Source organism: Tupaia chinensis, unplaced genomic scaffold (genome assembly GCF_000334495.1).
Source record: "Tupaia chinensis unplaced genomic scaffold, TupChi_1.0 Scaffold000426_1, whole genome shotgun sequence".
Taxonomy (NCBI): domain Eukaryota; kingdom Metazoa; phylum Chordata; class Mammalia; order Scandentia; family Tupaiidae; genus Tupaia; species Tupaia belangeri.
Window position 1 is genome coordinate 783214 of NW_006159931.1, and position 23594 is coordinate 806807.

The following is a 23594-nucleotide window of genomic DNA, read 5'->3' on the forward strand; positions in this document are numbered from 1 at the left end:
CTAGATTTTGTCTTCTTATGAAAATACATATATCATCTCTTCCTTCAACCAATACTAATTAGAATGCTGCTTTATATCAGGACGGTCTAGGCTCTGGCTATCGCTGGTGAAGGAAGTATTCTAACTGCTGCCGTATAATAACATTCACTTTATTATAGTCGTATTTACAATTAAGGAATCCCAGAAAGGCTGTCTCAGGGGCTGGATGGCAGGCAGTAGTAGCAGCACGGTGAGGCCACCCCACATGGGAAGGTCCTGGGTTTGTGTGCAAAGACCTCCCTGTGCAAGCTTGGAATGCCAGTGCCTATGGCCGAGGGCTGGCGGAACCTGAGGGTGTATCCCTCCCTCTCTCTCCGTCTCTCCTTGTATTTATCTCTCTGCGTCTCTCTGGCTCATACAATAAATAAATAAATAAATAAATCTTAAAACAAAGCAAAAGAAATAAAAGACTCCCTCAAATCCTTCTGAACCTGAAGAGTTTAGTGGATGAACCAAGCCCCCCACGCCTCAAACACACTCTGACTAACGGTTTGAGGATGTGAATGCTTGCCCCTGCTTCCATCCAGACGACACAGGGTTTCTGAAGCACCAATCCTCTTTGCCTCTACATTTTTCTACGTCCCAGTTGTCCTTTTTTCAATGTAATTATGTGAGTCAATTACATGTAAGTATAAGAGAGAACTATAGATTCTATAAAGCGGGTTGAAATGCTTTAGAGAGACTCAATGAGGATGAGTCACTAAGCCACAATGTTTAAAAAAATTATTTTATTTAACTTTATTAACTTATTTAAATTTGACCAGAGAGGGACAGAAAAAAGAGAAAAAGTGAGCAAGCCAGCCACCAAGTCCAGGACTGAAGCAGCAGTCAGCCACGTGGGAGTCCAGCGCCCTCAGCTACAGCACCACCTGCTGGTCACAGAACACCTTTGCTTTTAAAATTAGCACAAGCACAACAAAGGTGCACCTCTGCTCTCTGTAGCTGGAGATGAGGGTGCCTTCTGCATGTTTGTGATGTTGTGTGTGGGGTGGCCGAGCCTTAAAAGGTACAGTGGAGGGACCAGCACTTAGCGTAATGGCTATGTCACTGAACTCCCATGTAGTTGACTGCAGTTCGAGTCTCGGACCCAGTGGCTTACACTCATGCCAGGCGTGTGTGCGTCCATACCCAAAATCCCGAGAGGAGAAGGGATTGCGGCGTGGTCATCCCCCCCGGGGGGTGATTTCTCACTTTCTATCTCTCTGTTTCTCTCTGTCTTTCTGGTGAGCACATGTGCCCTATAGTTCTGGGAGGAAAATGGGCCCTAAAAAAAAAAAAAAAAAAAAAAGGTACAGTGGAGTTTCTACAGTGATTATAGAAATATGATTCCTTCTGCAAATTAATTTTGGATAAATATCCTAAACCATAAAACGTAATAGGACCAACAGGTGGATTGGTGGTTAAAACACTGGACTCCCACATGGTCAACCACAGTTCAAGTCCTGAACCTAGTGGCTTGCTTTCTCACTTTCCCTGTGTCTCTCTCTCTCTCTCTCTGTCTGTCTCTCTCTGTCTCTCTCTGGTGAGCACATGTGTCATATAGCAAATTAAAAATCAATGAATAAAGTGAAATAAATGATTCTTAAAAAAATTAGAATTATTCTTCACATTCTCGGATTCACAAAAAAAATGAAGAAGGTCTCCATGTCTTTATGCCTCGTGAATGAATTCATGATGTAAATATTTTGGTTAAAAGAATGGTTTAGCAGCTGCTGGTAGGACTAAGTGAAAGAAAAGAAACTGCCTGTAACAAGGCCTGCATGGCCCTCCTTTTCTTCCTTCCTGTAAGTGATTGGAGGCTTTTCTCTGTTCCTGCTGTGCTCCAGTGAGCCGATCTGATCTCCAAGTCATTATCACCTCTCGTGCCTGAATGACGGGGCTACATACAAATAGAACTTGTAGTGTAATTCTACACTTGTATTAACCCTCATTCCTCTGCATTTTATTTAAGAGTAATGGTGCAGAGAGGCCCAAAAATAATATTAGACTCTAGTAGCTTGCCTGAAAATTACCATCCATTTCCTCGTAGCCTGCATTTTCTTGGCTGTCACTCCCGTGGGCTTACAGAGACTCCAGCTCATGCACCGCGCTCCACCACTGATGCATTGCAGAGCTTCAGTACGTAGAGGCGGGGTGGCCTCATGTGATTATGAACAGTTCCCATCTCCTAATACATGATTTCTTTTTTAAAAAGAATGATTTTATTTAGCTTTATCTATTTATTTATTTTAATTTGACCAGAGAGGGATAGAGAGAAAGAGAGAGAGCGAAAAGGCAAGCCATCAAGTCCGGGACTCGAACCACAGTCGACCATATGGCAGTCCAGCACCCTTAACCACCATGCCACCTGCCGGCCCCATAATACATGATTTCTACAGTGTCTTTCTCAGAGCCTGCTGAGGCGGTCTTCTCCCAGGCACCCTTTTGTTCCTGGGCACCAATCCTGTCTGTTAGTTCACTTCCCAAAACGTACTGCCCAGGTGCCATTGAAAATGTTGGGAAAAAAGAATATATAGGGACCAGCAGTTGGCATAATGGCTATGTTGCTGGACTCCCATGTAGTCGACCACGGTTTGAGTCCCGGACCCGGTGGCTTAAACTCACGCTGGGCGCATGTGCATGCGTGCCCAAGATCCCGAGAGGAGAATGAAGGAGAAAAAAAAGAAATGGGTTGTTTTTACCTGGCAATGATTACCACAGTGGCATCAGATATACTTTTCTAGAACCCAGTTGTACCAGTCAGTCTGGAATTTCCATGACATGATTGAGTAAGATGTTTAACAAAGCTTAAACAAAAACTGTGATAGGAGTCCCAATTTCCTTCATTAAGTTCAAAAGGACTTGTCCCTAGTGACTGTCAGCCTGAAGTGTTGGGTGAATGTGGGCTCCCAGAGTCTGTCTTATGGAAGTCCCAGTTGGGTTCAGTGTCATGGTACTCTGCCTGCTGAGACTGCAGTTGTGTGACGTTACAAACAGCCTCAGTGCAGAGCTTACTAAACCTCTTCTATCACAACCACACTGATGTAGTGGTCTAGGCACAGTCTACTGTGTCATGCTTTTTGGAATCTTTTGTTGATAGGCACCACTAAGGACGAGGAGCTCGCTATACCAGTCACACTTCACATCTACAATCCTAAATGGACAATTCAATGATGTCATGACTACAGTTAACAACTAAACCTGGTTATGCAGTAGCAATGCCCAGCCAGCTCTTAAGAGCGCTCCCAAATACGGAGGCTTTCACCAGTCACATTGTCTTCTCATAGTAGGAGGGTACTTCAAAAAGGTCATGACAAAACGAAATGACAATATGTTTATTCAGATACAAATAAAAGAGGAACATGTGCATAGTTTTTGCTTATTATGCATTTTAACAAACTTTTCAAAGACTCCTCATACTTTCAAGGATAGCAGAATGGAGGCTGTCTGTCAGAGGCTGGATGGTAAGCCAATGGCGTGTGAGGCTGTCCCACATGAAGTTCAAGGTTCATGTATGAAGACCTTCGTGAACATGCCAGGCATGAACATGTGTGTAATCCAGGGCTAGCTGAGAATAGGGGTGGCTTGCAGCATGAAGTCTTTGTTGGGCATATCTGTTTCTCTGTCCCTGTCTCCACAGCCCATGGAAAAAAGAAAGAATAACAAAGAGAATGGAAGCTATTTATAGGTCTATAAAATAATCTGCAGCAAGGAAAATGCAAACCTTTGTTCAGTGTCTTAAATATGTAAAAGGAGTGAGATACTGTTCTGAGTCTCTTCATAGCAGTTCTCCATTAAGAAATTACAGATTTCTGATAAACTGCGTTCTCTGAATATCCTCCACTTGATGTTCATGTCTCATGACATTTACCCAAAATACTTTTACTTTTTTTGTCATAGGGCATGTGTGCTTTCCAGAGAAAGACAGTGAGAGGAAAAGTGAGAAATCACCACCCAGGGAGATGGTCATTTCACAATTCCTTCTCCTCTCTTTTCCTCTTGAGATTGTGGGAACACAAGCACATGCACCCAACATGATTTTCAAGTTGCCAGGTTCAGGATTCAAACCACAGTCAGCCATGTTGGAGTACAACACCTTAACTACCATACCACCCACTGGCCCTGCCAAAATATATATGTTTTGCATTTATTACAATAAACTATGACTTTAAACATTTAGGTGACAAAATAATATATTCAACTCCCAACTCAATTCTCTTCAGCACTACTTTAGTGGCCACACTAATTTTGCATAAATAATGTACTAATTCTTTATACAAAATTATACATATTTTGGTCAACTTAGAGTATATGTTATTATCTGATTTTTTATTTCCCCCAGTGATATCGCAACTCTGTGGTCATGATATCATTAACATTATCAATAATAACGCTGGTATTCCGTATGATGAGCTTGAGGATTAGAAAGTTCGATTTAAGTTATGGAGCTTGGATTTATTTTCTTGGTGGAGAAGACATTTCCATTTCATGACTCACCTGCTTTCTATATGCTTCTCATGGATAAATAGCTCATAGGACTAAATCAGATGAGATAAAGTGTCTGGTAAAGAAAAGTTTTCCCCAACTAATCACTATTATTCCTTTTGTTCCAATATCATCTTCTTTGTCTCAGTGCAGTTTACATTTTAAGGTGTTGTCTGGCCCTCAAGGGCCTCATCTCAATCTTGTGCAATGACCAGGCTACTTTGATCTACAGGAGAACATCCTCCATATGTATCTTTGCTTCTCTATAGCATCTAAATAAGAAGAGACAGAGCGTGGCTTAGGAAGAATCCCTTAAATTTTGGTTTTGTGATTACAGAGCTTAAGACTCATCATCATTTCTCCTTCTCTCCATGTCATGTAAATAGAAAACAGACACAAGGATCACTAGCTAAATGTGACAAGATATTAAGTTTGCTAATGGCTAATCAGGTGCCCAAATGACCTACCAATACAGAGCTCCTGACTAAGGACGTTAGAGAATGCAGTTTAGAACTAAAACCTGATGAAAAGTTTATATTTTTATTTCAAACTAAGGAGAGCAGGGAGAGCTGGGTCAGCAAAACTAACTCTAATTATACAAAGCCACCCTGCCGAAAGAACTGGAGGGCTGCCTCACACATGGTTACCAGAGAGTGAGAGAGAAAGAGAGAAAGCTGGCAGGTCTCCTTCAGGGCACTTATCTCATGGGAACAGAAGGGATGCTCATTCCCCACATGTGTAAGTGGTTCCAAGTGGGCAGGACTGCGTGCCCAGCATGAGCACAGATCTGCCGCCCAGTGCTCACACCACCACTCGGCGTGTAGTCATGCTAACTGAGGGTCTCACTAATCCGAGTCAGCGGTCCCCCCGCCCCACCCTTTGGAGAAGATGGAGGGCGTAGACAGTGAGAAAATGGCAAAGTGCCATGTGAAGCTTAAATACATACTTCAGAACATGCCTTTCTGTAGTATAGTAGGTTTTTTCTTAGAAAATGTCAGAACTCCTTTATTTTCATCAGAGACAATGGAAGCAGGTAGAAAAATTTGGTTTGATTGGAAGCCAAAGGTAATGGAAGAGAATGGGTCGCTCAATTCTTGTAGCTTTGAAAGGATGACAATGAGGGTGGCAGGACTGGGACAGACAGTTGCTAAGGATAACATTGACGAAATGTCCCCAGACTCAGGCTTCCACAGGGCCTGGCAATTAAGGGTTAGTTAATGACACGATAATCCCCATCAGACAGTCAGTGACCCAGGTTTTTCCCATTTCCACCCTTGCCCCTGCCTTTTCAAGGACATGGAATATAATACTCTAAAAATGGCAAAAGAGAATTATCAAGTTACTTATAAAAGATACCCCACTAACATCAGTGTCAGCAGAAACAATGCAAGTAAGGAGAGAATGCAAAGACATATTAAAAATTTTGAAAGAAAATTATTTCAGTCAAGAATACTATACCCAGCAAGATTATCCTTCAAATTGGGAGAAGAAATAAAATCATTCCCAAATAAACAAAGACTACAAGAATTTGCTAGCACTAGATCAGTTCATCAAAAAATGCTTAAGGGAGTACTACCTCAGGGAAATGAAAGGGAGATGAATAAAAATAAGGAGACATAAAACAACTAAGAAAATTACCAACAAAATAGTGGGAGTAAGTCTACACATGTTGATAATAACGTGGAATGATAATGGATTGCATTCCCCAATTACAAAACACAGACTGACCGAATACACAAAAAAGAAAGGAAAGAAACAGAGGATCTTTCTACATGTTGCTTGTAAGAAACAAACCTCATCAATAAAGACATACATAATTGAAACTGAAATGGTGGAAAAAGTAATTTCAAGCAAATGGAACACTCCCACCCCCCAAAATATAAAGCAAACTGGAGTCATAATACTGATATCAGACAAAATAGACTTTCAACTAAAAACTATAAAAAGAGACAGAGAAAATCAATATATAGCAGTTACCAAAAAGATAAGACAACTATAATTTACACACCCAACATCAGTGCACCGAAATGTATAAAATAGAGATTGCTAGACCTAAAGAGGTACACTGCAACACACTGATTGTTAGAATAATATAAAAATCTGTTTTGTCCTAGAAATGCAGATGACTTATAGTTGTATGTCTTTTATCCAGCAAACACAATAATGTAATTCATTATTTTTTAAGGCATTTTTAGTATATTCACTTGAGTTTCTTATATGGCCATATTCTTAATTGGGGATGATATTGAAAATTGCTTATTTTCAATCCTTATAATATTGTTTCTCAATATCTTACTACAATGTTGAGACTTGAACCATGGTTGCCCATGTGGGAGTCCCACACCTTAACCACCATGCCACTTGCCAGTTCCTAGAATGAAAACTTTTATCATTAACTATAAAGGCTAGCCTATATTTAGAGGAGTTATCATCCTATTGGAGTTTTTCTAGCATCTTGTTTTGTGTGTTTGTTTTACCTTAGTTTTAGATACTTATTTTATTCATTCCTGACTTCTTTAGGATTGAGGTTTGTGTTTGTTTTGTAAATTTCATTCCTTTTGTCTTTCTGTATATTTGGAAGTTCAGTCATCTTTTTCAAATCTATTAGATTAGTGGCTATTTTAGATATATATTTTTTTATTTTAGATATTTTAACAACCTTAACTTTTAACATGTTTTTGAGTTTGAATTTTTTTTTTTTTTTTGGCCTTAGGATGTGTGTGCTCACTGGAGAGAGATAGAGACAGAGACACTGAGAGAGAAAGTGAGAAATTACCCCTCCCAGCGGGTTATCCATGCGTAGTACCTTCTCTTCCACTCTTACCCCGGGATCTTGGTCACACATGCACATGCACCCAACATGAATTTCAAGCCTTCGGGTCCGGGACTCGAACTGTGATTCGCCATGTGGCAGTCCAGCAAAGTAACTGCTAAGACATCAGCTGTCCCCAATAACTGTAAGTAAATTTAGTTCTGAAGAGCATAAGGACTTTAGTGACTATTTTAGCAAATTACCCCATAGTTATAGTACATTTTCTGAAAACTTAGCTCCTATCTTCCATCTCCACATACTATGCAGTTGTATTGTTTTACGTCATTGAAGTTTGCTTAGATTTATTCTTAATGTTTTCTTTTCTTATCATTTCTTTTTATATTTTAAGACTCTCAGGGTTATTTTCCCTTTTGAAATAGACCTTTAGAAATACCTTAAGCGATGGCTTGGTGGTAAATTCTCTCATTTTTTGTTTGTTTGAAACATGATTTTGTCTGCATTTTTGACAAGTTGGTTGGGTTTACAATTCTAAGTTGGCATCACTTTCTCCCACCGCCTCGAAGTTATTATTGTGACTTTATTGTATCGCCTTCTAGATACTATTTCTGCTCTTGAAAGTCAATATAATGTTCATTTCTTTGTGGCAGTGTATATATTTTTTTCTGGCAATGTTTAAAATCTTATTTTACATTCTAAAGGAATGTTTCAGAATAACTGGGTGTGGATTTTCAAAAGTTCACTATGATCTGGATTCACTATATTTCCTGATCTGTGGTTTAACATCATCATTTTAGGATAGTTCTAAGCCATTATTACTTCAAATATTTCAACTCTTTTTCTGTATTATTTCCTACTGGCTATCAGATCTACGGTCAGAAGTATTCTGTTCTTTGTATCTCTTAATCTCCTCAGACCTCTTTGCTGTGTTCTGGGTAATTATTAGATCTGCTTGGCTCAGTACTTTTCTCTTTACTTAAATCAAATTTGAACTTTAAAATGGCCATTGATGTTTACATTTCAAGTAGTCATTTATTTATGAAAAGCTTACTTGGTTCTTACAAGAAATACCTGGTCATTCTTAATTATATTTTGGTTAGTTTTGTATGTCTTGCTCATTCGCGTGTTTTAAGAACTGGTCCTACTGCTTGGATATGTAGTTTAGGGAACTCTATGACGTCTGGATTCAGAAAAAGCTTCTGTAGAAATCATTTGTGCTTTTTGTTACTAGAAGTGCGGGGGAATGAACAAGTCAGAACCAGGGTTAGCTTTCCAGCTTGGGAGTTTTTGGCAAATTAGGAAAGCATTTAGACCCAGTAATGGGTCTAGGCTGTTTTATGTATACACAAACTCGCTGAGGACTTTTCCCCCTTTCTATCATAACAATGGCAGAACGATATCATGACTCACATTCTCCTTTTCTAGGCGGGCATTCCTTAGTCCACCGTTTCCCTGAGTGTGTGGACATTTGGGGATCATGACTTTGTAGAGGTCTCTCTGTCGGCGTCCGCCCCAGGGCTTGGTGCTATTATGGAAGAAGCAGAAAAAATGAGACAAAGAGATAGAGTAGAAATGGACACAGGCAGCCCGAGCCTAGGTAGCCCAAGCAATTTGTGCCATCCAGACGAACTGGACGTCTTTATTTATAGTACAAGGAGACATTGCACATGTATGTTTCACGACACTTCATAGATTGGTTGCCAGGTTACAGACAATAAGAAGCAATTAACAAATCTATGAGGGTTTAGTCATACCTGGCCAGGTGTATCCCTTGGTGATAATCCCATCAAGAGAAAATCTCATCTTCTTTTCTAATGCAGAGAACTAGCTGTTAGGTGTGGGGAAGGAGCTAAAGAACTTCTCTATAAGGAGTGCACCACCCCACCCAGAGAAGGCTAAAGAACCTTTCAGATGCAGGGCAGGGACTGGACTTTACTAATTGGGGTCAAGATGTTTCTTGAAGTCCATCAGATGTGTCTGTTGGAACGCCCCTAGTCATTTTCGCCCTTGCTCTGTCTGCAGCCAAGGTCAGGGAAAGACAAGTTGCAAGGTTCTGCCAAACCCCAAAAGAGCAGGTGTGTTTGCTCAGAGCATGTTCCCACACCTCAGATTCTCTCTCTTAAATGTATCCCCACATCTCTCTTCCATCTCCCATTTTCACCAGGCTCAGGTTGCTCATTGTCTGCTGGTTTCACCTGTGTGACCAGTGGAGGCTGGAGTCCTGTGCTTGTGTGGTGTACCAGGATAACCCTGTGCTTCCTTATCACTTACCGTCCTGGATCTGCTTCTGTTTGGTGTATTCTAAGGATTCCTCCTATTCCTTGTAATGTTTGGTAGGTACTGAGAAGGTTATTTTTTAAATTTTTTTATTATTATTTATACATGTAATCACTATATATCATTTAGATTGTAAAGAGACTTTACCCAGCATGATATACACCTCACTCCAGCCCAGTTGAGAATACTATACATGTCGTCCTCAACAAATAGTAAGAGGGTTTCATGAGTATCTTTTTGTGTTTTTTTGGCTGGAGTGTTAGAGAATTTCTAGAATCTCATGTTGCTGAGAGGGGAAGGCAGCGCAATTGCCTCAATTTCAGCTGTGAAATATTGGCAGAGAGTATACACAGAATGCATGCCATAACGTTCATTCCGGTTGTTACGGGTTGGGTGCCGCCGTCTCCACTTCCTGACCACCATGATCTCATGTTGCATTAGAGGAAGAAAAGAGGTCTCTGAAGAAGAATAAATACATGAAAGAATGTTCCAAGTTCCTAAAAATCATACCGGGTGAGAAAAGTATCCTATTAAGTGTGGGACTGCCCGTCTTCCCTTGAAAGATGTCTCTGATTAATATGTCAATATAGACCTAAATTAGATGAACTTCCTGTGTGCAAGTTTTAAGCAGGAAGCAAATTCCATTTTGAGGAAACATACCTTATAGCACACCTGGACACTGATAAAAATGCCATGCAAGGGATTGAGGCACTTTTTCCTTTTCCTAAAAAAGCATCTGGAGAGTTGCTTTCTACAGACTCAATAGTTTTCCATCCTAATGAAACAACAACATGGATATCAAGATTTACCTGCATTTTATACCCCTCAAATCAATATAAAAAGATGAAGGTAAAAGTGTGCTGCTTCTTTGGAATGAGAATGAGCCATGTTTTACAGTATTGCCAATAAGATGAACCGAGGAGAAAATGCTGAGAGTTTTTATTTAGGAGCTCAGTTCTAAATGGAGTATGCATAAGATATCAAGTATTAAGATGCTCTGAAGTTATAAGAAAACCCTGTTGGAATGAGAGACAGAAAAGCCTTTTACTGTCAAGGAGACTGACTATTTCATACATGTTGCACCACTAAGAGTAGCACAATCTCCTTAGCACACACTTCTCCATCTTTAGCAAAAGGAAAGCTATTTAAACCTCATTTAAAAGTTGACTTAGTGACCTTCAAAGAGAGGAATAATAAATACACAAAAACGTATAGTCTCCTCTCCAGAAGAATGGCTAGACATTTTATGGAAAATACCCAAGGGAATAAATTTAATCTCTACTAGAATTTCTTTTTTTCTGTCAGATGTCTCATCCTACCTTATTTAAACACTTGAGCACTGTATGCAAGTTTTAAGGGGAGAACAAATTCTGTTCTTAGGAAGCAAAACTACCTCAGGTTACTCCTCGGTGGTTGACGCTGATTCTGGGCCCGGCATGTCTCATTTCCCCTCACCCTCATTTGTTTCTTTCACACTATTTAGGCAATGGCTTTGGAGTTTGCCAGAGCAAATAGCAAATTCAGGAAGTTAAAGCCAAATGAATTTTCTCAAAAGAAATTACATAATATCAGAAGGAAATCTATAATACCCTAGGGAATTTAAAAATCATGATTTATTTATCTGATAAATCCACGAGTGGGAAGAATAAGTAAGTGCATTAGAGAAAAATTAAATATACTTTATTTATTTACTGTATTTATTTTACTGGGGAAATAATTTTACTAAGGAAATAACCTTAATCAAGCTAGCAATGGCCACAGCTAAGAGCTATGAGCCCTATTTTTCCTCATTGTCTCCCTTCCTGGAGGTCGATTCTGGTCCTTGGTCACACTCACCTCTCCCCACTTCTGAGCACCTTGGGCCAGACTGGATGCAGCACTTACGTGATACCAGGATTAGCTTTGTGTGGCCTTTCTCTACCTCCTTTTTGTAGGGCCCTCTCTATCTCTCTCTCTCTTTTTTTTTTTTTTGGTTTTAAAATGTTTTTTTTTTTTTTTTAATAAGATTTAAGGTTGGTCCCCGTGCACTCTGAATTCATCTTCATAAATAGTCCTCTCATGAAACTCTGTGTATATTAGTTCACATGTGCCATTCATTTCTTGCTGGGACACTGACTAACATACATGCATTTCCTTCAAGCATTTCTGAAGGCCAGGAGTCCCTACTTCCCCTAGTTTCCTCTACAGTTAGTAATTGAGTACCTGCTGCATGCCAGGCACTGTTGCAGTAGACACGGGGACACTGCCATGAATGAGGCAGATGAAAACCTCCGACCGTATGACGCTTACGTTCTAGTTGAGGAGGGCAGTGAACAAAATAAGCATTCAAAATTCTATGGGTCATAGTTGGTGTTTTGAAGAAAAATAAAGCAGAGAAGGGGCAGCAATGTTGGAGGGAGTTGGAATTTAAAGTAGGGTGGTCAAGGAAGGCTGCACTGAGAATGTTACATTTAAACAAAGACTCGAAAGATCACGGAGCCAGCCATGAATTTTTCTTGAAAAGAGCAGGGAGCGTAGGAAATGCAGACGGCTCAAGACAAACAGGAGTCTGGGGTTTTCAAGGAGCCATGAGGAGCCAGAGTGGTGAAGTGGAACTAGTGGGTGGGAAAAGAGATGAAGAGGGTCGATCTGTGGGAACTGCATGGCCATGGGAAGCGCAGTGGTTTACTGAGTTTGAAAGAAACAAAGACACTCAGGTTCTGCAGTGACTCACATCTTAAAATTTGTTTCTGTGGAGCCAGCAGGTGCTATGCTGGTGGAGGTGCTAGATTCCCACGTGGCTGACTACGGTTCAAGTCCTGGACTTGGTAGCTTGAAAATCATGCCGGGCATATGTGCATGTCTGCCCAAAATTCCAGGAGAGGAGTAGAGGAGATGGGATTGTGGCATGGCCACCTCCCCTGAGGGTGATTTCTCACTATCCCCTCTCTGTCTCTGTCTCTCTCCAATGAGCATACGCTTGCATGTACCTTATTACAAAAAATCGTTTTATATTTGTTTTGTAGTATGTGTGCAGTGTGTGTGTGTGTGTGTGTGCACGTGCGCGTGTATTTTATGGTAGATTAAAGGGTAGGGCAAACAAATGTAAATAGCAATAATCTAGACAAATTATACCATTCCGTTCTTGCAATAGTAGAGTTGGAAAATGGCCCAGGCCAAACAGTGAGGCTGGACACAAAGTCGGTTGTCCAAAAAGGGTGATGAACTTTTGCTGCACATGCTTAAAAATGGAGAGGCAGAAGCTGAACCTAAGTGGTTAGATGTAGACTCTCTGGTCACTGTGCACATTCATGTGAACAAGGCACCCGAGATGCACCTTCGTAGGTACAGAGCTCATGGTCTGAGCAGCCCACACAGGAGCACCCCCGCCACATAGAAATGATCCTCACTAAAACGGAGCAAATTGGCCCTAAACTGGAAGAGGAAGGTTCACAGAAGAAAAAGATATCCCAGAAAAAAACTGAAGAAAAGTATGGCATGGGAGTAAAGTCAGCATCAAATAAATATAGATAAAAGTAAAAGTAAAAAATATATATATATAGCAATAATCCAGGCACACTAAAATGAAACTAGGACCAAATTAGTGCCAATGGAGTTGGTGGCAGCACCAGACAGCACAGGTTCACGTTATCTGAGAATCAACATGACTTCCTAGTGGGATTCATTCATTCAAAACATCTTCATTAAGTGTCTGCCATGAACTAGATATTATGCTAGATGCTTGGCATACAACAGAGAACAAAACAAAGATGATGCCAGCCTTATGGAATTTAAAATATAACAACGCCACACTGACAGTAAACATTGAAAAAACAGATGAAGTATACAGCAGGTTCAAGTTGTTACTCACTATCACTTTTTTTTTTTTTTTTAAGTCTAGCATCAAGGAGAGCAACAGGGATAAATTAAAGTTATAAATGGTCAGGATGTGCTTCACCGAGCAGATGGCATTTGGGCAAATATTTGAGGAAAGAGAGGAAGTCAGGCAAAAGTTACATGGAGGAAGAAGCCTCCAGGAAGAGAGTACAGCTGGATCAAAAGCCACAGGGCAGGTGCAGGCCTGGGGGTGGGAGGAGCCAGGAACAGGGTGGAGAGGTTGGTAGAACTAGTACAAGATGGGCATTAGGAGGGTAAGGCCCTCCGTGAGAGCGGTAACAGTTACAGACCATACAGGCCTTGCAAGCCATTGCAGGGCTTGGGCTTGTTCTCTGAGTGCAAGGAGAGACATTGCAGGGCTTGGGCTTGTTCTCTGAGTGCAAGGAGAGTCACTGCAGGGGTTTGGATGGTTCTCTGAATGCAGGGAGAGCCATTGCAGGTCTTGGGCTTTTCTCTGAATGCAAGGAGAGCCATTGCAGGGCTTGGGCTTGTTCTCTGAGTGCAAGGAGAGTCACTGCAGGGGTTGGGATGGTTCTCTGAATGCAGGGAGAGCCATTGCAGGGCTTGGGCTTTTCTCTGAATGCAAGGAGAGCCATTGCAGGGCTTGGGCTTGTTCTCTGAGTGCAAGGAGAGCCATTGCAGGGCTTGGGCTTGTTCTCTGAGTGCAAAGAGAGCCATTGCAGGTCTTGGGCTTGTTCTCTGAATGCAAGGAGAGCCATTGCAGGGCTTGGGCAGAGTGGTGAGAGGATGCTTTAACAGAATTACTCAGTTGGAGTATTCAGGCTAGGTTCTGGATGGCAAAGTTTGAAGCAGATAAACCTGCTGTGAGGTAGGATGTGTGGAAAGAGGTGTCAAGGATAAAGCTGCAATGTAACAATACGGGAAAACTGGGAGGAAAGCTGGTGGATGGTAGGAAGGTTCGAGTCTTAGCACAGGGACATACAGAGTAAAATGACTGTTAGTTATTTATGTGTGCATTTTTTTTTTTTATTTTCCTCTTACATGTGAAGGATCTTCTGGTCTCTATTCCATGGTAGTATTTTACTTGACAGGTGAGTTTGTAAAAGACAGCTGAACACACCAGCGCTTTCATTTTCTTTTGGGAGTCACCATACTGGCAGGAACAAAAACTGCATTCCCTAGCTCCTTGTAATGTAAGTTTTAAAGAGTGGAATCCTCAGGTGTCTGGTTGGCAGTTGTGTTCGACTAGATGAGTAGGGTTAAGCCTGTGGTGGGCTGTTAGTAAGTCTTGCTTGCTGTAGTTCTGGCGATGCTTTCCCTAAGGAGCTTTACAGAGAATGAGTAGTCATGACTCGACTCTCCATGTGCGTGAGAATCCCCGTGTCAATCTGCCAATCCGTTCGAAACTTGGGAGTGGTGAAAGAATGGCATTATGTCTTTTTCAACCTAAAGGTTTTTAAAATGAATAGAGAGTGAATTTAACACGGGCGATTATTATAAAGAGGCAACCTTCACATCCAAGTCTCCTCAATTCTGGAGGTAAAATTGAATTTGACCTTTAAGTAAAGATCAATTCTACCGAGTAACCAATTTGGCCTGATTCCACTAGAGATCACCTAAGAGAATCCTGGCATGGTAAATGGCCATTAAAAGCCATCAGCGCTATAATTCTTTTAGAAACAGATAGTTATGTGAGAGTCATATGATGGTTATTGCTTTATGATTTAGATATTATTTAATGAATAGTTGGAAATATCTATCAAGTCGAACTTGACAAAAGAGGACAGAGAGAACCTGCATCTCTGCCAAGATTACTTGGGGAAAAAAATGCCATAATTTCTAAAACCATCCCCTTCACACTGACCATAATAGCACAGCGTCCATTTGCTTTCCGTCTTTTGTTTAAAATTATCAAAACAATTTGCTGTGCTTTGCTAAAGTCTTATGCCTTAAGTAGAGGCACAGCTACAAATCATAAAAACTGACCGACAGCCCCATCCGACGTCAACCTGAGTGAGGGGCGTAATACCTGTTGTATGTCATGGGTCATTTTGATAGTATTTTGAAACCTTTTCAGGAAAAGATCATTTTAAATGTGTGGAAGTCCAAGGTAAGAGCCATACTGAAATTAGTTGGATCTTTCGAGTCTACCGACTTTATTCATTTTACTTAAAATTGGCACCTAGTCGCAAGTTTATAGGCATTTTTAAATTAGAATCACATTATTGTATTTGTTACTTATCCTTATCTTATCAAAATTTTACTTCATCTTTGTTCCTCGTAAAGTGTCATAAATATTACTTTAGCTGTGAATGTGGCAAAGCTGCTGTAAATAAATTACTGTTCGTTACGTTGTTTGAATTCATTTATGATCTTATTGATCCAAGTTCCTATAAAGTAATGTTTCTGGTAGTTTATGGTTTCATAGAACATTATCGTCTTTATGTCTTCTCCCAAATATGAGTACATTTACATTTGTTTACTTACTAACCAGTGTTTCTGGAGCACATTATCATGGGTCTAGGCAGTATTCAAGATGCTAGGCATTTAGTCCTCAATAAAACGAAGGTAAAGAAAGTTGGAGAAACAAACCAAAAAAGCAAAGAGAGGAAGGAAAGGAGAGGAGAAAAAGAGGAAGAGGAGAGAAAGAAATATAATGTTGAAGCATAATGAGGTGATGAAAAGCAAGAGGAGCCTAAAGTGAAATAGCCACTGTGGAAATGACATTTGAATAAATAAATTAATATATGAAACATAATGTTGACCTCTGTCATTACCTGTCTTCACATGGTCTTCTTGCAAGGTCCACCATCATATTGGATATGAACTCCAGTATGAACTCTTTTTAAAAATTTTTTATTTAAATTTATTTACATTCATTCAGTTTACATCATTATAGCATACAAAATGAGATTTTTCCATCCAGAATGCACTGTATATTGGCTCAATCAAGCACATCAATATACGTGTTATTGTCAACAAATAATTTTCCATTTCTTGTTTCCTGTATGTTTTCCTTTTTTTTCCCCCATCTTGATTCCCTATCTCTCACCAACTCCCACCCTCCTCCCACACTGTCTCTGGTATCCATGGTTGTTTTCTATGCCTCCCCCCCAACACACACACATTTTATTGATTCACTAAAGATCTTAACTAGTCTAAATATTTTCAACAGGAAGCGCAGCTGATATGTACATGTCCATGGACATAAGTCTGACTTGCGGCATAAACTTCAGTGAGTAGAATGAACATACTATAAAGTAGCACCTAGATGAGGCTAGATAGCTTACTGCAGTCACCAGATAGGCCTTTTTAATGCATTTTTTTAAATTTCAAGAAAAACAGTTTTAGTTTTTTTTTTCTGAAACTATTTTTTAACTTAAGTAATTTACATTAATACCCTAAGCATTGTCACAGCATACAAAATGCGATTTCCCATCCAGAATATACTGCATAGTGGCTTAGTCATGCATGTTATCATCAATAATTTTCCATTTCTAGTTTCATATATATATATATATTTTTTTTTTTTAAACCCCTACTTCTGACCCTCTGTCCTTTCCCACCCTCTTCTCACACTATCTCTGGTGTCTACAGTTGTCTTCCATTCTTTCCCCAACACACATTTTATTGATCACACAATTTCTTAAGTAATCTAACTACCTTCAGTAGCAAGTTCAGCTGGTAATTTCAATAAAAGCAGTTTTAACTTAAATCAAAGAAATGCTAAGGAACTTTGCTTAAAACTTAAAGCTAGGAAGCAGTTTAGGATTCTGTTTCAAATAGTAGGTACATGAACCTATCGACAGCTCAAGACAGGACAAAAATCCTTAAACCCGGACAACAAAGCCTAGAAGAAAATCAACAATGTTTTAGTCAAAAGTCATAAAATGCTATTTCACTAGTTCAGTCTTGTGTATTTAATCTATCTAATGCTGTGGCTTGAACTTCCTGACTAAATTCTGGGATATAGCGTTATATCCCAGATTCTGGGATATAGTGCTATATCCCAGAATGAACTCATCTTAACAATTACATTTGGAATGGTCTAATTTCCAAATAGAGTCATATTCGGAAGTACTAGTAGTTAGGACTTTAAAATATACTTGGCGGTGGGAGGGCCGCGATTTAACTTACAGCAGTCATTTTTAAAGTTTATACAAAATGTGCAGTACTAAGTTACTGAAAATAGTAGAAAGAATGTGAACCAGGAATTTAGACAACTAAGTATTTAACATTTTGCATTATCATTTTTTGTACTATTGATCCTGAGAAGGCTGCTAAAATGTCTCAATTCAGCTTTATTAACATCACCTTTTTTTGCAAATCTCCTGTGAAATAGGAGAATAATGTAATCAGAGTGAGAACATGTAGAAACTCAGATTCCTGTTCAATTATTGTCATAATTACTCCTAATATTCAAAAACTAACTACAAGCCCAAATAGAGAGGTATTACAAGTTATTCATCCTTAGAAATAAGAAAAAAAATGGCCCGACTAGAAAATGTTTACTTAAGGTAAAAAAAAAATAGCTTTGCTACATCAAGGTCAGAACGCCAAATTAAGATGTGTCCTGATACACTTCCACAACAAGCTGAATTGAATGAAACCATTAATGACATTTTAAAAAATCCACAATCACTAAAAATTAAAAAAAAAAACAAAACTGCCTAGTGGTTGACCTGAGAGATAACAGCCACTATAGTTGCCAAAGACAGTTCAGTGTTTCCCAAAGAATTACTTGTCTTGACATTAAAGCCACGGCCTGTAATTAAAAACTTTTCAGCAAGTCCTGTTTTGTCTACTCAATATAAATTATGCTCACCCTGACAGTCCATCATAGCAACTAGCTCTTTTCTTTATAGCATCTATCACAGTTAAAAAAAATCCAGACTGCGTGTGTACTCATCAAGCACAGGGAAAAGGAGAAAAGCACTTTCCCCTGGGGTGTGCTCGTGCCACAATCCCTTCTCCTCCATTTCTCCATCTTGTAGGGATTTGGGGCATACACACACAAACACACACGCCTGGTATGCTTCAAGCCACTGGGGCTGGGATTCAAACAACATGATCAGTCACATGAGATCCAGTTCCTTTCACCCGGCCATGGAGCTGACCCTCATCTATCACAATTTCTAATTATATATTTAAGTCTGTGTTTGCTTGTCTGTTTTCTACACTAGGTCATCCGTATGTAGAAAATAAGGACCATGTCTCAAGTCTCTAGCTCATACAACAAGGGCTCAACAAACATTAGTCGAGTGAGTAAATGGGTTGGAGAGTATATGGACTAATAAAAACATTACTCTGTACAGACAGTCTCACTTCATAGATTTATCTTTGCTTACATCACAATTGTATATGTATTCACAAGCCCCTTCCATGGAGGTATTGGATAAATCTATAGAACATTACTGGAAAAATACTTTAAAACTTTTAGCAACATATCTTGTGAATATCAAGAGTACTCATGACTTACTACATTATAGTTTTTTGTGTCTATGGAAGGTGAACATCAGAGCTGTGGAGATGGAATAGTGAAAAACTAGAAGAAAACAAACAAAAGAAAACCAATAAAATTAAGAGGCAGAAGGAGAAACTGAAAATGAACAAAAAGTAGGTAAGATAAAGAGGAGGGGCAGTGGTAATCCAACTGGACTTACGCGGGAAAGATCTCGCTCTGTGTGCTGGGGCCTCCCTGAGCATACTCGGTGGGTGGGTGTGTTGCCACAGCTGGACTAACTTGGGCTGGAGGTGCCTCACGGTGTGATGGCTCTGTTGGGTATGCATGTTTCTCTGTCTCTCTTACTTTTTTCTGTCTCTGTCTCTCTCACACACGGAAGAAATAAATAAATAAAAGGTAGAAATGAGAGGCAAATTTAGACAAAGGCCAAAAAAAGGAAAAATGTGAGGGTCTCAATAAGCCGGGTTAAAAACAAACAAACAAACAAAAAAACTATGTGACATTTCTACTGTTTGACCCAAGGTAATGTGTTTTACATTATTTTCCATTTCTGAACTTTCTGGTCAACTTTCCAGTGAATCTCTGCCCTGTAGCATTTGTATCTTCCCTTTTCCCTGCTTAGAACACCTCCACGTGCCTATCAGTAATTGTCTTCATCTCTGAAGGCCCCATGGAGGTCCCAGTTCCTCTCTTACCATCTTCCTGTTTCGTTCGTTAAAAAAGTTGAAACTCGGGTAAAGAGACATCACAAGTTCACACAAGTGACAACGCTGGGATCAGAATGCAAGAGGAGAGCATTAGGAAGTCTAAGACGTGCAGCCTTCTTTGCTTTAAGGCTTGAAATACCGTACACTTCCCATCCACCAAACCAGACCATGTTTGTCTGGGTCAGCATGGAGGAGATAAAGCAGTGGGAATGAATCCATTGGCTACTAGTTAGTGTCAAACCAGGAGTACATTCTAGAACTGTATGCCATACATTTCTCTTCTTTTTATCCTTTTTTCTTCCTTTAATTTAATCATTGTTCTTCAGGGTATAATATGGTTTTTCAAAGCATGTATGCAGTTCATGTCAACTATGTTAAAGACATTACCATATACCTTATTCTCATTAGATAACTTTTTTTTCTTGTGTTTTGTTTTTGTCTGAGAACCTCTTTCTCTCACTCCCCTGGGTCACTGGCATATTTATTCTTCCCAACTATGCAAAATAACATAGATTAAAGAAAGCAGTCAGTTAACACAAAAATATCCCAAGAGTGCATATAATATGTGGTAACCTTATATCAAGGTGTGCATTGAAAAGGCACATGAGAAAGATTGAACGAGCAAATTCCCATTCAACCATGATGGGATTTGCACACAGTACAAAAAGCAGAACCTTAAGATGGTTTGCTTTTTGCTTTTAATTCAAAATAAAATTCCCATCAGTGTTGTTATGTTCCTCTCAAGGGAAAATAAACTCAAGGTATCCCAGAAAGATTCCACATAGTCATATAATATAAAACCAATATTTATTGTTTGTTAAAACATTTCATTCATGTTTGACATTAGCAGGATTTCATTGGTATGTTTCTTCAGTTGCTTTATTTTGATTTGGAAGTAAGTGCTTATAAAGTATAGGAATTTGTCTTAGAAAGTACATTTAGTTCAATAAGACTTAGTGGGATGAGTTAAATTAAACATGTTGAAAATAATATATTTTGGGGATCAGCAGGTGGTGTGGTGGTTGAGGCACTAGAACCTCATATGGGGATCGGCAGGTGGTGTGGTGGTTGAGGCACTAGAACCTCATATGGGGATCGGCAGGTGGTGTGGTGGTTGAGGCACTAGAACCTCATATGGGGATCGGCAGGTGGTGTGGTGGTTGAGGCACTAGAACCTCATATGGGGATCGGCAGGTGGTGTGGTGGTTGAGGCACTAGAACCTCATATGGGGATCGGCAGGTGGTGTGGTGGTTGAGGCACTAGAACCTCATATGACTGACAGCAGTTCAAGTCCTAGACCTTACTTTATCACTTTCCCTCTCTCTTTCTCTCTCTGATAAGTACATGTAAGCAAGGTAAGAAATGAGAATAGTAACAGTAAATAAAATTAAATAAATAAATCTTTGTAAAAAATCATTTTTCTGGGCCCAGCAGGTAGTGTGGTAGTTTAGGAGTGGTATACCACATGTCTGACTACATGATTAAAATCTGAGACCCAGTGGCTTGAAAAACACTTTGGGCATGTGTGCATGCATACCCAAAATCTTGAAAAGAGAATGGAGGAGGAGGGATTGCAGCATGGCGATTCCCCCTGAGTATGATTTCTCACTTTCCTCTTTCTCTGTCTCTCTCCAGAGAGCACACATGCCATACAGCAAAAACCTAAAAAGAGAATATATTTTTCTTTTTTCGTGTGATAGAAGTTCTCTGGTTTCATAAATAATTTAGAAAAGGATAAAGTACAAAGTGTTAATGACTTGATATTTTTTAAAAAGCAGTTTCCCTGGAATAAGAATAAAAGGATTAAGGGAACATTATAAGAAACAAAAGGTTCTTTATTATTATTTTTCTCTAAGACTTCAAAGAAAATTTCACTATACAAATACTTCTGTCTTTATATACAGTGTCCTGGGTTGGAAAACTCTTTAAAGGAGTGTGTTTATACACACACTCACACACACACATATAGATAAATGATAGATATAAATAAACAATGGATAGATATAGATATAGATAGACAGAGAGAGAGAGAGAGAGAGAAAGAGATAGTCATCCACTGTATAATAACCTTTTGGTCAGTGAGAGACTGTTGATACAGTGGTAGTCCCATAATATTATAACAGAACTGAAAATCTCTATTTCCTAGTGACACACAGCCCTTATAATCTTGCAGCAAAACACATTACTCACTTGTTTGTTATGGTGCTGTTGTAAACAAAATGATCACACTGCCAATCCTACAACACATAGCATATATAATTGTGCACAGTACCAATACTTGATAATGGTAATAAATGACTATGTTACTGGATTATGTGTTCATAATACCATACTTTTTATTGTCATTTTAGTGTGTACTGCTACTTATCAAAAAACAAACAGTATGCCTTGTATGACGGTGCTGACAGTGCCTCATACATCTCGTGTTCGCCACATTTCTAGTTTGTGTCAATTTTTTGTGCTTGATTTGACCCCTTGTTGTGTTCATCTTAGATAGACCTTCCAGTGGGATAAGACGTGGGTAGAAGACATGTATTATGACCCTGAACCTGACTGTGGGTAGTCCTAGGCTAATGTGTGTATTTACGTCTTAGTTGTTACTTTAAAAAAGTTTGAAAGCAAAAATAAAATATTGAAACTAGAAAAAAACTTGTAGAATAAGAACATAAAAATACGTTGTGCAGCTCTACACTGTGTTGCCTGTTAAGCTAGGTGTTATAAGAGTCAAAAAGTTTTAAAGACTTAAAATGTTCATAAAGTAAAAATACAGTAAGCTAAAGCTTATTTATTGTTGAAGAAACAAAAGGAGTTTTAAGGTAAATGTAGCGTCGCTCAAGTGCACCGTATTATACCATCTACAGTCGGGTGCAGCAAAGTCCCAGGCCCTCACAGTCACTCACTACTCACTCATCGACTCAGGCACACAGAGCAGCTTCCAGTCCTGTGAGCTCCTTCCACAGTAAGGACCCTAAACCAGTGTACCTTTCTTTCACTTCTTACATCATCTTGTGCCTTTTCTGTGTTTAGATGCACAGATCCTTCCTGGTACGTTACAGGTGCCCGCAGCGCTAGTGCAGAACCATGCTACACAGATTTGCAGTGGGTAGCAGTAGGCTATTGGCTCATAGTCCCGGCAAGTGGTAGATGGTACCGTGTAGGGTTGTGTCAGTATACTCTGTGATGTTTGCTTACCGACGAAATTGCCTAGCAACGCATTTCTCAGAATGGAACTTGTGGTTAAGGGGCACATGACTGTGTTAACTTACATACACATACATGTATAAACGCCCACACATATATAGACTGAGGAGCAGGGGACTTCGATGATCAGCTTATGTTGGATGGCTCTGCTTTCCTTTTGCTCCTTCTAACTCTGCAATTCCAGGAATTGGGGTGGTGGTCTTGAAGAGAATACAGATCCTCCTTCCATGCTTCAGGCTTGGCAGGGGGCTTCAGTGATGGGTGTCTGTGTGTGTGTGTGTATGCACACATAATTTATATAGAGACTAGAGGAGTGTATGTGCATGTATGTGAAGAGTGTGTATGTATGGGTGTGGGTGTATAATATATATATATATATATATATATATATATATATATATATATATATATGTATATATGTATATACACACAAGATAAATAGACTAAATATAGTCCAGTTACTGGTGGGTATCTTCAGGAGAGAAAAGCTCATCACCTCTAGGTACTGTCTATCCACACTTTCATGTACTCATCTGTTCATCTGTTTATTTTAGAAGTGTTTATTGGCATCAGTATTTGGTAGTTCTGATAGAAATGAAAAAGGCACGCTTCCTGTCTTCAAGAAATACAGTACTGTGAAAAGGCATATATAAAATATGAATGCTCTAATATAGCTGCTTTGAGAAAAATATGAAGTACAGAGAATCCAGTTGAGGGGGGTGGGAAAACGCTGTCTTGCAAGGAAAGGTCACAGTACTGGGGACTCTTTAAAGAAGACCCTGTAGAAAGAAGGATGGGCAGGGTGAAGACTCGGTGATTCCACTGCATGAGTCA

At 39.6% G+C, this 23594-nt stretch overlaps 1 long non-coding RNA gene across 1 annotated transcript; it reads right to left on the reverse strand.

Annotated features, from left to right (window-relative positions):
• Positions 1 to 3462: 3462 nt before the first annotated feature.
• On the reverse strand, positions 3463 to 23105 carry LOC106735536 (uncharacterized). Its single transcript, XR_001370830.1, has 3 exons — positions 22542 to 23105; positions 8684 to 8798; positions 3463 to 3646 (listed from the first exon to the last, which is right to left on the reverse strand). It is a non-coding gene; the product is annotated as an uncharacterized LOC106735536 (long non-coding RNA).
• Positions 23106 to 23594: the final 489 nt, after the last annotated feature.